Source organism: Lepidochelys olivacea, assembly GCF_965140295.1.
Source record: "Lepidochelys olivacea isolate rLepOli2 genome assembly, chromosome: 25".
Taxonomy (NCBI): Eukaryota; Metazoa; Chordata; order Testudines; family Cheloniidae; genus Lepidochelys; species Lepidochelys olivacea.
The window spans coordinates 8,287,252-8,302,355 of record NC_140435.1 but is presented as its reverse complement, the minus strand read 5'-3'; positions in this window follow the sequence as shown (position 1 = coordinate 8,302,355).

Here is a 15,104-nt window from a genome sequence, read left to right as displayed (position 1 = left end):
TGCAGCTGTGATGCTGAAGGGACTTCTCTCCCTTTCCCCCTTGCCTCTCCTCCCCCCTCCCTTGGGTCCTTTTCTTCTCCCCTTCCCCCACTGCCTTCCCACCTCTCTCCTCCCGCTTCTCCCTCCCTCGCTCCCACCCTGACTTTTGCCTTCCCCTGGCTTGGGACTCTGAATCCCTTCACTGCCTCGCCCCCCATCCCTGCCCCGGATCCGTGGAGCAAGCGAGGGCGATTTGAGGAAGGGCACCGAGTTCCCTCCACCAAGGGCCTCTCCGGTGCGCCCTGTGAGCTTCCCTTTGTCATCCTATGCCTGAGAGATGCCTGGAGGCTGGGACGGTGAAGGGAAGCCCACGTGGCTGCCCACAGCTCTCGCCAGAAAGGACCTGGCATGAAGCACATGGGAGCCTCCCTGAGAGCCAAGACCAGCCCTCTTGCGAAGGGCAGCATTAGGGGCCTCGCCTCCATCCTGGCCACTGGAGGGTTTGTCCTACCCAAGGGGGCTACCACAGGGAGATGGGGTAGGGGGAGCATTCGAGCCAGCCTGTGATGGCATCAGGCTTCAGGGGGCGCAGCGCTGTTCTGCTGACTCACCCTGGAGGCCAGATCAGGTGGGTCCCACTGGGGCCACTCAGGTGCAGAGAAGTCTGAGAGTTTCCCTGAGGTGAGAGAGGGCACGTCTGCACTGCAAACTGACCCGGGCGCTGAGACTCAGCCCCATGGGTTTTTCTTTGCAGTCTAGACGTACCTGGAGAGACAGAAGAAGGGGCAGAGGGTCCTGCTGGGTGACACCCCAGCCAGCTCGGGAAGGAGCTGGGGTGATAACGCTTCTGGTGGGAGTTTCAAAGGCGCGATGGGGAGTTATTTGTCCAGCTCCTCTTGGAACTCAATGGGAACCAGATGCTCCCTTTGAAGATCCCAGCCTGTGTTAGCACCGCCCTGCCCAGGAAATGGGTGAATCACTGGGCACCGTTTGATGTGGGGGAGGCTGCCCGATCACACAGCTGCTGCCAGGAAATGGCATCTCTCGGGGCTCTTCCCTCAGTACCCACCCGGGGAGAGCGCAGAGATCAGCCTTCTGCTGACTGGGCAGGGCGGGTGATGTGATCTGCCGCTCTGGGAGAGGAAGTCTCTGGGAGGATTTCCCCCCTCCACTGCATCAGGGGGATTTGACCCCATGCGAGAGGCAGTGAGGCCTTCCCCCAAGGGTCTGTGCTGATCCCGGGCACCAGCAATGCTCCAGGCTCACCCACCCGGGCTGTGCCCTGGGCCTGCTCGTAAGCTGAGCTGCCAGGAACACCCCTGCTGTGGCTGCCCCAGGCTGCCTGGAAGGTGAGGGCTGCCTGAAGATAAAGCCTCAAGCTGCTGCCCAGCCCACCCTGTCTCCCCACTGGACTCCAGAGCTGCAGCGAGGGGACTGGGGGGACAGGGGAAGACATAGAACCAAGGAGACAGCTGGGACAGCTGAGCCAGGCAGGCCACAGCAAGCCCCATGCAGAGCGGGCCTGCTCCCTGCCCCGATTGCCGGGCATACTCTGAGGTCCAGGGCTTTAGAGCCGATGCTGGGAGGAGCCCTTATGAGAAGGGAAGGAAGGTGAGTTTTCCAGTATTTGGGGCAAAACTGGAGGGAAGGGAGGTTAAATACTGATCCCCAGTGATGCCAGACCAATAAATGGTTTACAAAAGCCAGCTGCTTTCAGAGTAATTTTTAACCTCATGAGCCATTCAGGGTGTCATCCTCAGCATGCCTGAGGTAGATCCTACTGCTGGTCTTAGACCTCATCTGTGTTCCAAATTGCATCAGTTTAAGCCAAGGTAAGGTTTGATTTTTTTAAAAACTGATTTAGTTCAACAAGTGCCAGCCACAGTGTGAACATGTTAGATCTGAATTAAACCAGCCTTATATCAATTCAGCCTAATTTGAGCCTTTATCAATGAAACAAAAAAATGCATACGCCCGGCCTGAAGTCAATGAAGTGTGTCCACTCAGTGGCTGACACCTCGTTAACTAAACTGGTGTTTAACCTGATTTAAAATTAAACTGATAGTACTTTGAATAGAGACCAGGCCTTATGCCCATTGGATAGCACTTTGAAAGTAGTCCTGTTCATTCAATGGAGCAATGCTCAGAGAAAGAGACTACTCAGGGTGAGTAAAGATGGTGGGATCTGGCCTTCAGACTTTGTGTTAAAGGGGCATTTTGTAACAAGTAACTATGACTAGAAAACTTCTGTGCATTAAAAAAAATAACTGTCTCTTGCACTATTTGGTGTTTTTTTTCTTAGAGTCCCAGCTTCTGGAGTCATGGGATTATGTGAGAATCTCAGATTTTGTTTAAAAACAAAGTAAATTGCTAGTCATCATTGCTGCAGAGAAAAGCTTGACCACTTGATCCCTAACTCTCAAAACCCCAAAGCAAATACCCTCTCCCCATAACACTTTTTTTTAAATCATGATCTTTTTAAGTCAGTCTCATGGTTTTGAATGCTTGTGGTGATATCCTGGCCCCACTTTCCCTGCAGAAGGGGACAGCTTTGCTGAAGTGCCAGAGAATCAGGGAGTGAAACTGATGATAAACAGAAAGGGAAACTGACCAGGCTGCTTTGGCTGAAATGCAGAAAGCAAACAAACTGCATTGCTGGTGAAAATAACATTGACTTGTTACAATTACCATTTGTACTCTGGTAGCACATATCAGAGATCAGGACATCAGTGTATCAGGCACTGTAAATTTAAAAAGTCCTCACCCCCAACAAGTTCATGAGGTTTTTTTGCAATTGTGGTATTAATACTCTAAAGTAGGATAAGTAATGGCAATAAGTATTCTAAAATATAATGTCAGTGAGAGAATGGCCCTTTAAACATCTTTAAGTACATAGCCTGGGAGGGCTACAGTGGTCAAGATTGTTTGGTCAAAGTATATATTGTAATAAATCCATAACCACCTAAGCATGTCCCAGCACCACTGGGGAAAGAACCCAGGATACTTCTGCTCTAAAGGACCACTCCAGCTCCCATTGACTTCAATCAGGCCCCAAATGCACAAGCCTCTGCTGCTTGAATTAAAGGAAAATCTCCATTTGCTGCTGTCCCTGCAGGGCCTATGACACACACCTGAGCAGTACTGATTCCATCCAGTGGAGGGCAGTCATTACGACCTTTCATGGGCACTCTTGCTACCTTACTGAGAGACAGAGTTATCAATCTAACAGCACGCTGTTTCACCATTACATATTATAGTATATCCTCATTAGGCTGGACTATGAGGAGCTAAGCACCATGTGTCTATGCATTCCTGCTTCACCTCTAGGGGGCTGAGTTCAAATCCTGCCTCAGTGATCCGGGCTCGCTGCTCCACACACCCATTGAGCCTTTGATCAAGAAAGGTTGAGGAGCGAATAAGAAGTGAGTGCTACAGGTCAGGACAGAGGTGACTAGGGAGAAGCTGGTACCACTCCCGGCTGGCTATCACCCCTGCTTTTAGCCCCTTGCTGAATTCACTCTCAAGTTCTCCTTACCTGGCACCTTTCACTCAGAGATCTCAAGGTGTTTTACACAGCTGGTGCCTATTTTACAGATGGAGAAACTGAGGCAAAGGGAGGGGACGTGCCTTGCTCAAGATCACCCAGCAGGCCAGGGGAAGAGCCCAGGTGTCCTGAGTCCAAGTGGGTGCTCTAGCCACTGGGCCACACTGTCTTGGATAGTGCTGGTGAATAACACTGGCAGACCCGGCCTGTAGGATTCCCTATCTCTGTCGCTGCAGGGGGAGAACAAAGGTGACCAGCTGCAGGGTTTGCGGTGATCTTCTTTGCACGAAGGCCAGGAGCGCCTGGATTTCCCGGTGACACCATTTCTTCACTCAGCCAGGCCGGAACCCCGCAACCAGAGCCTGCTGCGGTTTGCAATTCCCCGGCAGCCCTGCCTTCCAAGCTGGTGATCGCTGCAGCCTCTCCCCAGGTCCGTGTGGGTGGCTGACACCCCAGGGATTGAACTGAGGGCGTCTAGCGCCAAAAGCAGGCGGGCCTAGACCAGACTCAGATCCTCCAAGGTCCCAGCACAGAGCAGCAGCTGTAACGCAGACAGTGGGCTCCACATACACAGACGTTCCTGGCTCTCCGATGGAGGATCTCTGCTCATCCATCAGGGAAGAGACAAGGGCAGGGCGGTGGGAGTTTAGTTTTAATGCAAATGTATATGTAAATTAGGGTACAAGCCTCAGGTTCCCTGCAAGTTTCCAACACAGCAGCTGGGGTGCATGCAGGTTCTTAAGCCCCTGAGATTTTTTGTTTCTTTTTAAAAGCCATTTGGGGTTCATTTTATTTTCCTTCAGGCTGCATCCTGATCCCATTGTCCACAGCCAGGACGGCTAGAAACCTAGGGGCAGATCCTCATCCCGTGTAAACTATTACAGCGCCACTGAAGCGGGGCAGGGACAACTTGCCCCAGCTGAGGATCTTCCCAAATGAAAGCTGAAATTCTCATGACTCCAGGAGCTGGGGCTTTAAGAAAACCCCCACATATCATGAGGGTTGGTGGTAGAATCACGAGGGTTGGTGACACCACTGTTGCCTTGTCCCCTGTGCAGTCAGTGAGGCCAGGGCAACGTAAGTGCACAAGGCAACAGTTCTGATCTAAAGGTGTTTGACACTCGCTTTGCCCTGGGGTCAATGGCTAACAAGGTGAAACTAGTCGCTCAAATCTGGTTTGGATTAAAGAACTGTCCTGGCTCTTTCCCACGCTGTCCAAAACTGGAACCATGGTGCGGGTTTACTCCAGATCCCCACAGCCATGGGCAAGGAAGACCCATGTTCTCCTTCATGGCCTGGGGCTTTGTTGGTGGGCACCTGTCAGTAACCTCATAGGTCCTGCTGCAGGGGAGAGCCAACACTATGGCCAGAACCTGCAGCAGCTAAACCCAACACCCTGTCCTAGTGCTCGATATGCAGGGCTTGGATCGACTGCTCTGCTCTGGTCCCGTCCCCGGACAGCCACAAAGCTCCAATGGACGCATCAGAGCCTGTTTAGGAAACCAGCCCCATCCCAGCTCTCCGCTTTGCCTTCTTGTGCCCTTGGTATACAGCCCTTCATTCTCTCTGCTTTCTGGACAAAGAGAGGATGCAAGTCTAGTGGTTAGAGCAGTGGCTTGGGAGTCAGGAGTCCTGGGTTCTGGCTATGGGTGGAGATGGGGGGCTAGCAGTTAGAGGAGTGGGCTGGGCGTCAGGACTCCTGGGTTCTATTTCTGACTCTGAGCCATTGTGGGACCTTGAGAAAATCCATGTGCCTCAGTTTATCCATCTGGAAAATGGTGGGCAATGATATTTACTGACTGCTCGGGTGTTGTCAAACTGCTGCTCCAGAGAAGCAGAGTCCCGCTCTCTTTTCCTGGCTCCTTATCTTTCGAGGGAGTTAGTGACGTCTCGGAGACATTCACATCTTGGGCCCTGGGACCTGCCTGAACTCTGCTTCCGGAGGCAGCCAGCCCTGATGAAAGCAGAGCGAGTGACTTCCCCTCCCAGCTGCAGCCTTTCCTGCCTGTGGGATGGTGAAGCACCGGGAGCGTGTGGGCTGGCAGGACACCCCTGTGTGGGATCATGCTGCGGGGGGCCCTGTCGCTTCTTAACTCATGGCAATTGCACCCAAGCTACAAACAGGGACTTGTCTGCAGACAGCAACATGGAAACTGAGGCAGGCTGGGGCTACACTAAAACTTTTGCCAGCAAAGCAATGCCGGTTGCGGGAGAGGAGGATTTTTAATGACATATTTATACCAGCAAAAGACCAAGTGCAGACACAATTATGCCAGCAAAATAGTCCTTTTACTAGTACAGCTAATTTCTACAGCTGGCTGGCAAACGCAATGTCCCAGCTGCAGAAAATGCTGTTTCCAAATTTGTTTTCATTCTGAATTGGAAAAAAAAAGCCAAAATTTTCCATGGGATGAAAATTCCAAAAAATGTCAATTCTGACCCATTTCATTCCGTTGAAACGTTTCGTTTCAATGGGGATAAAAGCATTTCCTTTCGATAAAGTGACTACAAACACCATAAGAGAAAATATTAAACAGCATGTCGAGGGCACAAAAGACAACACCATATCATCATTAGTAAGTCATTGTGTCAGTGTTGAGATGGTGAACATTAATATTAACAAAAAGAAGAGGAGGACTTCTGGCACCTTAGAGACTAACCAATTTATCCGATGAAGCGAGCTGTAGCTCACAAAAGCTCATGCTCAAATAAATTGGTTAGTCTCTAAGGTGCCACAAGTCCCCCTCTTCTTTTTGCGAATACAGACTAACACGGCTGCTACTCTGAAACCTGTCATTAATATTAACAGTTCATATCAAAACTGAAACAAAATGAAGCCAGACAATAAAGTTGAAATAAAACGTTTTTGCTGCATAGAAACAAAACATTTTGACATTATCAAAATGAGCTACTCGAAAGGGTTTGTTTAGTCCTTTTCATGTGGAAAATGTCTTCAAAATTGACACATTCCCGCAAAACATTGAGATTTTCATAGAATCATAGAACTGGTCATCTAATGCAGTCCCCTGCACTCAAGGCAGGACTCAGTATTATCTAGACCATCCCTGACAGGTGTTTGTCCAACCTGCTCTTAAAAATCCCCAATGGCGGAGATTCCACCACCTCCCTAGGCAATTTATTCCAGTGCTTCACCACCCGGACCGTTAGGAAGTTTTTCCCAATGTCCAACCTAAACCGCCCTTGCTGCAGTTTAAGCCCATTGCTTCTTGTCCTAGCCTCAGAGGTTAAGAAGAACAATTTTTCTCCCTCCTCCTGGTAAGAACCGTTTATGTACTTTTGACCGAACTCCATTTTCCAATGGCAGGACGGTCTGTCGAAGCATTTTCAACCAGCGCGAGCGATTGGGAAGCTGGTGTACGCGCCACACAAGCTAAAGGATGGTTTTGACGGGTTGCATGGTCCACTAGGGGGCGTTGTTCCACTACTGCCTCTACCGAACCTTCTCCCCCGGTGCCGAGGCCTGGCTGGAAGCTATTGAGGGGGGATCCCAGAGCCACAGCCGGCAGGGCTCATGCTGAACGAGCGCTCCTCTGCAGCGGCTATCCAGGCTTGCGGGATTCGTCAGTGCTCCCTTTGCAGCCCTAAGCCCCCACCTTGGGAACACCCTCAGGGTTAGGGGCGGCTCTGAGCAACATGTCCTGGAGGCCTGAGGACGCGTGGCCAGCATGTGACACTTCGGCTGTTTGTCCATGCTGCAAGGAACCACTGAGGCAGGGCACAAGTTAGGAGGAACCTCAGGGTTGCTCTAACTTGCCCTGGGTCTGAGCCAGCAGCCTCAGAAAAGGAGAGGACCATTCGAACCGTGATCCTTCTGTCAGGCTCTATGTTGTCTGGCTAACACCCATCCCCAGGGGAGGTGGGCAATCAGGCTACAGTCTCTCAACACCTTTTACTGATGTCACCCAGCTCGGGGGTGGGGAGCTTGCTATCAGCTTCCACAGCAAGGCTCTCTGTCCCCTTCTCGCTGGCCTGGCCTTGTCTACATGGGGCACTCAGGCGAGTCAATTCGAATTAACTTTTAAAATGGGTTAGTTAAACCACATTACATCCTGGTGTGGATGCTCTTATGCCTGGTCTGCACTTAAAATGTAAGTTGCCATAGTTATGTCCCAGTCATGTGGAAAATCTCCACCCCGGCGCGCTGTGGCTAGGCTGACCCAACCCCCAGTGAAGACGCAGGTCGGTTGACAGAAGACCGGTTCCCGTTTCAAAGCGCACTACGTCCAAGAGCACGAGGAACCGGCTGCTGGGTCCGCATGGAAGTTATTGCACGGCAGGCTAGTGTGTGGGAGACTCACGCCCCAGCTGGCTGGGTGCTGACTCCTTGTCTGGCCACGTCCTCCGACCGACGTGTGGGCAAACTCTGCACAAGCCAGGAGGCTCCCTGACTCCGAGGGGATCGCTCGTTGTGCAGGAGCTAAGCCCCGCAGTGCCTGACTCTAAGGGTCGGTCCTGCACCCATTCAAGTGAACCCTTTGACGTCAGTGGCGCAAGATCAGATCCTGAGGCCTTGCCCGCATACAGAATCAGTCCCACTTTAATTAGAGCAGTAGCATTAAGCAGCACAACCCATGTTGTGTGGACACAGTGTCTGCTGGTATAAGCACTCCCATACAGGAGGAGGAATAAGGCCCCTTTCTAGCAATATAACTGTGTCCACACTAGAGATTATACCAGTAGAATGATACTGGGGCTTGTCTAACATGGGGAAATTGACGAGAAGAGCAATTGTAGGATAAATGGAAGTGGACTGAGCTAAGCCAGAGAAGGGCACTCTTATTCTGGAATGGGAGTATCCACACCGGGAGCTGGTCGCCGTCAGGTGTGGATGGCCAGGAAGGATTCTTAGTAAGGCTGATGCCCCAGGAAATTCCACATCCAGGGATCTGACTTGCTGCATTCAGTCGATTCTGGGCCCCTCCTCCACTGGCTTGCCCCATTGCCAATCCTTTCCCATGGCAGCCACACGCCCACGTCTGCCCTGCCTCCCTCGCTGCCTAGCAACCTCCTTCCCGCCCCTTGCATACAGTGACACATTGTTTCATCCGTGGACTCTCACAGCGTCCCCCCCTCCCCCCCCCCCCCCGAGTGTGACAAGATTTTTTCACCCCACTCAAAGCCTGGTTGTGAGAGGTGCTGTGCACCAGCAGCTCCCCCCTTACAGCTCTTTTGTCTATAAAGATGAGGGGCAAGGCAAGCCCCTTGGTTGTCTGTCCCCTTCCCGGCTGCGTTAGGAGCCACGAAGAGGCTTCAAAGTTTGGTTTGGTTTCCTTTAATGGGCGGGTTGAGCACTAAAGTTTATTTGGGGTTTGAAGCGTCAGGTCCAGCTGAACTTTCTCTTGCAGGACTTTGGCAAGCAATGGAGGACTAAGGGAGGGACACAGAAAGCAGAAGGAGAGGAAGGCTGGTCCAGTGGCTGGAGTCCTCAATTCCCTGCTCTGCTGAGGACTTTCCCTGTGACCTGGGGCTAGTCAGGGTGGGACCCACGAATGGACTTAAGCATTGCAATGCTGGACGTCACAGCGCCTAGACAACCACAGCAATGCTCTGGGATTTGTAAAGCCGAGTTAGACACCGAGGCTCCCTATCCTATGGATGGGGAGAGACAGGTGCCCACAAAACCAGGGTGCTCGGTGGGAAGCCTAAGCTAGCCTGGGGCAGACGCCGATAAGGGGCGTGCGTGATAAGCCCTGCCCGCCCCGCTCTTGGAGATTGGCGCCTAAGTCTGAGCAGCAAGGAGGTGCCTAGATCTGTTAGCAATCCACAAACGGGACCCCCCTCTCCTGGCCTCTAATGGAGTAGGTGCCTCAGGTGTTTCTTGTGGCACCTGGCTCGTGCCACACAGAGAAGGCCGGGGCTGTCCTTAGGCATACGTGGCTGCGTAGGGCACCCGAAAAATTAGGGCACCACCGGGACCATAAGCACCGACTTCTCATCCGGCCGGGGGGGGGGAGGGGGTTGCTCGACACCCCCGCTCCACTCCAGGCCCCACCCCCACTCCACCCCTTCCTCCAAGTCCCCGCCCCACCTCTTCCCGCCCCAGCTCCACTCCCGCCCCACCTCTTCCCCCATCCCCGCTCCTCCCCCTCCCTCATGGAGCTTGAAAGCTGCGAATCAGCTGTTCGCGGCGCTCTGGAAGCGCTGGGAGGGAGCGGGAGAGGTTGGTAAGCGCGGGGCCGTCAGCGCACAAGAGGCGTGGCGGGAGGGGGGCAGAGGGAGGGAGCCTAGCGCCGGTGGGTGCTCTGCACCCATTAAATTTTCCCCGAGGGTGCTCCAGCCCCGGAGCACCCACCCACAGAGTCTGCGCCTATGACCAGGACAGCAGGTAAGAGCAGTCGGCTCCTTACTAGGCAGAAGGCAGGGGCCGTATTCAAAGAGCTGAATGCGCCAGCATAGGGGCACCAGTTTAATAATACTGCGTAGGGCCCCATAAATCCTAAGCATGGGCCTGGAGAAGGTGGTACCCACCTTTAGCCCAGTGGTTAGTGCACTCACCAGGGATGGGGGAGACCCAGATTCCATTTTCCCCTCTGCCAGAGAGAGAGAGAAAAAAGATTAGAGCAGGGATCTGCCCTGGCTCAGCAGGGTGCTCCAACCCCTGAGGATCAAAATATTTATCCACGGTGAAACCATCATCGGGCCAGAGCATGGGACTGACTCTAGCCCAGCGATTAGGGACCCCACTTGGCAAGTGGGAGACCCCAGGTCCACTTCCCCTGCTCCAATCGCTCTTTACCCACCATGGAACAGCTTCAACAGGAGCGTCTGAGGGAACCTCACCTGAGGGTGTCCCATCACCCAGTGGGTTGGCACATGCTGTGGTGAGGGGGGAGACCTCTAATGGAGAGGGGGGAGTTGAACCTGGGTCACCCACATGCCCCAACCCCTGGGCTTATAGTTAGGTATGGAATGGCACTAGGGTCTCCTCCTCTTCTGTTTGGAACAGGACCTGACTTGGGAAGCAGTGTCTAAGTGCACCTATCTCAGGGTCCTGATTTCCCATCGACCCTTCCCCTTTCTGTTGGTACTGGGAGCTAGCAACCAAAACACCCCCATTGGGTTTGAATAGAGACTGGGAGTGGCTGGGTCATTACACGTATTGAATCTATTTCCCCATGTTAAGTATCCTCCCCGCCTTCTTGTCAACTGTCTAAATGGGCCCTCTTGATGATCACTACAAAAGTTTTTTTCTCCTGCTCATAATAGCTCATCTTAACTAATTAGCCTCTTACAGTTTGTATGGCAACTTCCACCTTCTCTGTATGTGTGTATATCTATATATCTTCTTACTGTATGTTCCATTCTATGCATCCGATGAAGTGAGCTGTAGCCCACGAAAGCTTGTGCTCTAATAAATTGGTTAGTCTCTAAGGTGCCACAAGTACTCCTGTTCTTTTGGTGGCTACAGACTAACACGGCTGCTACTCTGGAACCTGTCCCTATGGGGACTGTTGTCCGCTTACACATGGATTAAGTTGGAACTAAATTTGGTCAGCTCAACAAGCGTAGCGGCGGGAAGAGGCTTTTCCTGGATGCACCAGCCCCATGCTTACCCCTTGTCTAGGGTGCTGGAAAGCTGGGGCTGGGCTGTGTGGCTGCAGCCTGGGGAGATGGTTATCGGGGAGTGGCTGGAGCCTGGCACTCCGGATGCTCATCCAGAATATTGCCCCTGTTTTCCCATGTGATGCCAAGGCCTGCCCTACAGATTGAGTTTCCCAGTGTCTGGGTGAGGTTATGTTACTGCCTGAGAGGCTGTACACAATCCTGGTCCAGCCGTGGGGCCATGGGTGACTGCCCTGGGAAGAAAGGTTAAAATGCAGCCCACCCTTCCGCTCAGGGAACAGAAATTGTCACTTTCACCTGTTTCCATGGCAGCTGTTACTGGCCCTAGTCACCCCGCAGGAGGGGAGCAGCCAGCTGCTGCCACTGCCGGGCTCTGCCTCGGGGAGTTTGTACAAGGCGTGTAACAAACGTGCCGGCTTTCTGGGGCACGACTGCCTGAGTCAGTGGCTTTCAATCTTTCCATACCAGGGCCGTCCCGTATCAGGTTACAACAGGAAAACGACCTGAGAGCCCCCTCCGATCGCGTTATAAACCAAGGGAGGGTGGTTGGGACCCCCTGACATCTGATTGTGCTCCCCAAGTTGAGAATACCTGGGCTGAGTCCCTGGTTCCCTTGCCCCAGAAAGTAAAACACCTGGGAAAGCCTCAGAGCCAAACCCAGATGGGGGTCGGGGGAGGGGGGTTGGAACGTAGCAGCCCATCCCTTAAGCCCATATCTGAACACCCCCGGGTTTGGTTCTGGATCCCGGCTTTACGACTCGGGCCCATCCTTCTGGTAGTGCGAACAGTGCTTGTGAGCTGGTGTGCTAGGGAGCGGGTGGATGTAAAATGAGCTGTCACGCACAGAAAATTGTGTCGATCCGGGATGCCTCTAGCTTCTTTCTTGCGTGAGAAACACAACAGGTAACAGTGATGACATTTAAATGATCACTGGGCATCTGAGTCAGCCACCCAGTGAGATGAAGGGGGCAGCTCACACCTCTCAGAGCCAGTGTTCCAGGCTCTGTGCAGCCTCATCTCCGCAGCAGTTAGCCTCACCCACGGGACCTGAGTGTTTCTCCACAGCCATAACAGCTACAGCCTTGCTTGAGATATTCAAATGAAAGCTGAGCTTCTGGAGAACCAGGCCTTGCCAGCGTGAGCGCGAAGCTGCTGTTCTCGAGTGCTGAGAAGAGGGGGCGTTTGTCATGCCTCTTCAGTTGACAGCGGCCCTTTAAACTTAGCTGTTTGCTTGTCACTAATTTGGCGTTGCATTTCTCTGGCCTTGGACAATGAGAATTGGCAAAATCTGTTTCACTTTCAGGTGCTTGTTTGGGCCGCAAATGCTGCTGGGGGATTGTGACGTTCCCCTCTGGAGTTGTCTGGACCGGTGATCTGCTAGGCCACTCCAGTCCTTGACTCTGGGAGCCAGCCTGACCCTGCTCTGCTGTGAGAACCCCCACTCCGGGGCTGTTCATGGACGGCCTCTGGCATGTCAGCTGCTCCCAGCTACTTGCAGGTGAATGACACTAGCCAATATCTCCAGTCTTAGAAACAACCCGAGGAACCTCTGTCTTGCAGTGTCCAGTTATGCCCACTGGACAGTGCAAGCTTATATAAATTCATCAATTTAACAAAGAAATTGATATGTACCAGGCTTGTTATCTCAAGGGGAGTCTCTGACACACTGCAAATCAAACGCATGGCTTTAGGTAGAATAAAGAAACAGATTTGTTAACTATAAAGATCAATTTTAAGTGATTATAAGTCAAAGCATAACAAGTCAGATTTAGTCAAATGAAATAAAAGCAAAACGCATTCTAAGCTGATCTTAACATTTCAATGTCCTTACAAACTTAGACGCTTCTCACCACAGGCTGGCTCTTCAGCCAGGCTCTCCCCTTTGATCAGCGTTTCAGTGGCTTGGTGGTGGTGTCTGTAGATGGAGGTGGAAGAGAGAGACCATGGCAAAATGTCTCTCCCTTTTATCATGTCCTTTCTTTCCTCTTGGCTTTGCCCCCCCCGCTTCAGAGTCAGGTGAGCGTTACCTCATCGCACTCCCAAACTGCCCAAAGGAAGGGGGTGACTCCCGCGAGGGTCTAACAGATTCTTTTGTTGTTGCCTAAGCCGGTGTCCATAGTTCCTGTGAGGCTGGCCTGGGTTTGTCCCATCCATGCCCTGAGGAGGTGTGAACTGCCTCTCTGCTCTTGGAGAGTTTTTGCATGGGCTTGCTTTAAGCCCTGAGGACACATTTTCAGCCTCATAACTATATACATGAAATTATAACCTATAACCTTACTATAACTTTACGGTAACAATCAATCACTATAACAATGCTCAGTGCATTATGAGCCTTCCGAAGACACCCAACATGACAAACTTTGCATTGGATAGCACACAATCATTTTATAAAGATGAACATGGGGGTGTAGGGTGTCCCCCCGAGGTATAGAGCATTTTTTAAAAAAACCTATTTTCGTTTATTACAAAGATGTGGAAAAAAGTCCGAACTTGGGGTTTGTAAAAGCTCACTTACACCAGCTTTAAATGTCTGAGGCCAAGTTAAAGGTCTTTAGCAGAGATGCCATTTGGCCTGGTGCAGTGCTGTCTGTCTTCCTGAGTCTGCAGACGGGCAGCGTGCCGCCTCTTCTGCTGCTGCTTTTCCCACGCAGCAGTGGTGGAATGACCACAAGACTCCAATTCTATGGTCAGCCATGAAGCTGATAATCATGGTGCAGGCACTGAGCTGGTCACAGTGGAGAAAGACCCAGGAAAACTAGACTTGGGGAGGGCTAGACAACCCTATCTCCAATATTCAGGGATAAACAGGAGCTGAATTGTTAATTGTTCTGAGTCTTGCATCCCCAAATCTGGTCAGTAAGTGTCTGGTAAGTTTTGCAAGGCCTCTGTGGTTTGCACAAACCTCTTGAGCAAGTATGTAGGGATCCTACCTGCTTCTGGAATGCAGCTGACGCTGGGTTTTAACTGCGGCTATTTAACAACCCCCAACACTACCAGCCAGGAGCGAGGACAGGAAGTAGAGGAAAGTGCCTTATCACCTTGTGTTCTATTGTTCTTGTGTGCTCAGTTCTATTCCCCTCCCCTGTCTAATACGCACATGCCAGACAATCTCACTTGGCAGCAAAACACCTGCTGTCTGAGACACCCTGCATAGACTGTTCCATGCTGGCTGCTGCAGTTTACTGCAAATCTGCCTCGGAATCGCTGCTCTCTCACCCCAGAACCCACGGGCTGCCTTCACTAAACCAGTAGCGGGTGCTAAAGTGCAATGAGCTGAGAACAGCTTGGCGGTGACCTTGTTAACCTTGGGTTATGGAAGCACCCAAATGCCCCTATAAGAATTGGGGGCCTCATTCTACAGATCCCTGCAGAGCATGGCTGGCATTCTGCTGCCCTTTAGCTACTCTGCCTAATGCCTATCGCTAGGTTTTCTGTCTGGCTCCGTTGTAACCAGTGATCCACAAAATGGAGGGGTCGTGTGTATGGGCTATTGGAGACACTGAGTAACTGCTAAGAGGACAGGTGAGCAGCAAGGGACAGGATGCCACGGTTCCTGAATACAGCACCCTGATGAGATGCCAAAGGTGACTCCCAGCTGGGGCAAGCTTGGCCTGCATCCTATTGGCCAGAGCAGGGGAATTCCAACTCAGAGTCCCTCTCCAGATGGCAACGAATCTCTGAGACTCTCACCCACAGGACGGTCCCACCTCTGGATATGAGATCGGGACGCCGGCTCTAACAAGCAGCCACCAAAGGGCCAGGCCCAGCAGTTAGTTATGAACAGCCCTCTCCAGGATGGCTTAATAACTGCCCCACGCCCTGTGTCTCTAAAGGGAACTAAAAATCTTAAGGAGGCAGCTTGAATGCGATAGGACCTGTTCCTTCACCCCATGCGCATGAATGCTCCTGTCAAACCCTGAAGGAAGTCTGAAGGATCTCTTAACCCAGGACTTGTATTGGGCTGAGTGAGTGACCCTCTTTGGAGGCTGCCATCGTG